Below are 2,790 nucleotides of genomic sequence, written 5' to 3' on the forward strand. Positions count from 1 at the left end.
AGACGGGACTTCCTTCCCCGCCGGCGGCTGGCGCGGTGTCTGCGGGCCCCGCTCTTGTTCACTGAGCAACCCGAGGGGCCAGTCTCTCCCGAGAGCCTTAATCCGGCTCCTCGCTAGGTTAAAACGGACCCTTTCTTTCCTTAAACTGTAAGCCTAGGGCAGACACTGTCTGTCTTGGACTGCCCTCCCTCCCCGGGTACAGTGCCTAGCCAAGTCAGCTGTGTTTTGATTTTAGCAGTAATAATGGAACATTGAAACAGAGATGCAAGGGTGTATATGCAAATTATAGGCAAACCAGATTATAGGTTAACGGTCCCTACGGTGGCCAGTAAGACGTCATAGGTGCTATGAGCCTTTAAATTGCATGAAAATGTAAATATTCGGTACCTTAAGGGCACTAGCCACGTGCTCAATAATTACCTGTGGCTGGCGACATGGTAAAATAGGACATTGCCATCGTAGCAGGACATTCTTCAGGACAGCTCCAAGACTATAGGGGGTAAACCCAAGCCTGCATTACTATAGACTTCCGTATCGGGGAGGTATACCCTGGAACCGGACCCTGAGTTATGCCTTGGAGTTTTGCCCGAAGGCCCTTCATGACGCCCCTAGCAAGGCAGGGGCACTTGAGGAACTGAATAGAATTTGGTTCTCTTTCCTTGACTTCAGGTTTCCAACCAAGAGAATTATTTAGCTATCCTGAGGAAGTTCTTCATTTAAGAAGCAACCAGAGCTCCACACCGTCATCAAACAGCAGGTCCCTAAAGATCAAAAATAAGCCGCATGACAGATGCTAAGATTCATCTGGAAGAACATAAACAGGATAGGTTTGGCTACAAACAAAAAGGTTTAAAAAACATTGCAACCAGTGTGTTCATCAAATTGGTGAGCCTGATTCTCTTTCCTTTTCCTGCAATGGTCAGAATTGACTAAATATTTGAAATCACCTAGGTTCACGTTTAATTGGCATTTCTATTAATTTCTTCAAATCTAGCATCTAATAGGGCTTGTGAGACTTCGTATATTTCCTTATGAAACTCCCTAAGCACTTCAGAAACCTTAATTAATGACCAGCTCTTCTGAGAAATAATTATGAATCCTTTTAATTTAACAAAAGCACAGGGAATCCTCGTTTCTACGAGGCTTCAGTTTCTATTTTTACGAAGCCATTAAATGCTAAACTTCTGTTTCAAATATAAGCAAGAGAACTGTAGAATATTTTTTAAACTAGAGTAAAATGAGCATTTCTAAAGTAGCTACACAGAACAAAAGATATTTTGTAGTATATAATCTCTAATTTTATATGAAAAGCACTACATAAAATGTTTTTATTAGTAACATATTGTATGGACATCATACAATATATTTTATTCATATGTTCCCATGAGTGCCTTTAATTTTGATTAAATTACCTTGGCATGGACCCCATCCCCTGTAGTCTTTTTTTTTTTTCCTTTTCAAAATAATTGACTTTAGTGGAGAGAAGGGAGAGGGAGGTGGTTGTAGCCAGGTCAACACCATTCTTTACAGAAGACAAAGGTGTCAATTGAAAGGTCTCACCTGACTCACCATCTTAATTCACTATTCCAGTGGCTTGTATGATGAAATGGAACGATAGGATATATTGGGTAGATGGAGAGTTAAGGATGGGCATGGACGGGGCCCACAGAAATATGCTGTTTAAGGATATTTAAATAGCTACATGAAGCATACATCCCCAATTTTTAGGATCTGGGAACCTCACTGTACCCCCGACAGTCTTAAGGTCTTAAAAAAAATCAACAAATCCAGATTTAAAATATATATATTTGTTGTAATTAGAAAAACATGGCCCAAAGCAACATTCTACCAATAATAGCCTGATATCAAATTAATACTCTCTTTAGACACTTGTAAGAAAAAAATGCTAATAAAAGTTCTGCTGAATGATAAATATATAAACTTCTTAACGGTGTGCTATCCCTTCCTTGAACTTCCTGGGAAAACCCACTGTGACAAACCCAACTGTGACAAAGATTGGGGAGCCCCAGAGCTGCCACCACTCCCTGTTACTTTTGTCCACATTATTAGGAAGCAGGAGAAAATGGTGGCAGTCGTTCCTGGCTCCATAATACAGTACAGTCTAGGAGAAGAGAATTTAATAGCTCTCTCATTCCAGCATTCCCCAGGCAAGATGCCACAGGTAAAGGCACTAGCATTCATCAAGTTACTTGGGCCAAAAATGTAGTGGGGGGAAGTGGGAGAAGGTTCTTTCCTCACATATCAGATCCTGTCAACTGACTCCCCCTACAGTCCATTTTCATCCAACAGAGCTTTCTGATTTGTCATTCCTCAGCTGCAAACCCTCAAATGTCTCAAGACGCCTGTCTGTTTCTTCGACCTCAGCTCAGATCTCTTCCCCTATGCCCGGTACAGCTCAGGTACAGTGCCTGGTCTATACCCTGTATACTGTGATTTATATACACTGGCCTCACACAGACCAAGCGTATTTCTGTCCCAGAGCTCTTGCACTTGCTGTCACTTTTGCTTGGAACATTCTTCTCCTAGATCTTCCCAAAGCTCCCTTATTACTTATAGCTCAGCTCAAACGCCTTCTCCTGAGAGAAGCCTTCCCTATCCACCTACAGCACTCCCACCATTCTCTACCCCATTACCCTAAGTAATGTATCTGTAGCACCTTTTTCTTTGTCTTCCTCACTCCTTAAGGGGCGAACCGTTGTCTGATTCACCAGCGTTGTGCTGTACCTGTCATGAAGTTGAAACTCAATTTATTGAATGAATATCATCATA

General features: G+C 41.9%; 1 protein-coding gene across 4 annotated transcripts in view; it reads right to left on the reverse strand.

Annotated features, from left to right (window-relative positions):
* The window catches only part of PPP3CC (protein phosphatase 3, catalytic subunit, gamma isozyme), an 84,087-nt gene extending 84,033 nt beyond the window's left edge, over positions 1 to 54 (reverse strand). For 3 of the 4 annotated variants that reach the window (XM_015557756.1, XM_015557754.1, XM_015557753.1), the window contains exon 1: positions 10 to 30. The gene's annotated coding sequence lies outside the window, so the exon portion shown is untranslated. Of the gene's footprint in view, positions 1 to 9 lie in introns of all 4 variants that reach the window. The other variant, XM_015557755.1, reaches the window with a different exon arrangement.
* Positions 55 to 2,790: the final 2,736 nt, after the last annotated feature.

This window comes from Myotis davidii, unplaced genomic scaffold (genome assembly GCF_000327345.1).
Source record: "Myotis davidii unplaced genomic scaffold, ASM32734v1 scaffold448, whole genome shotgun sequence".
Lineage (NCBI taxonomy): Eukaryota > Metazoa > Chordata > Mammalia > Chiroptera > Vespertilionidae > Myotis > Myotis davidii.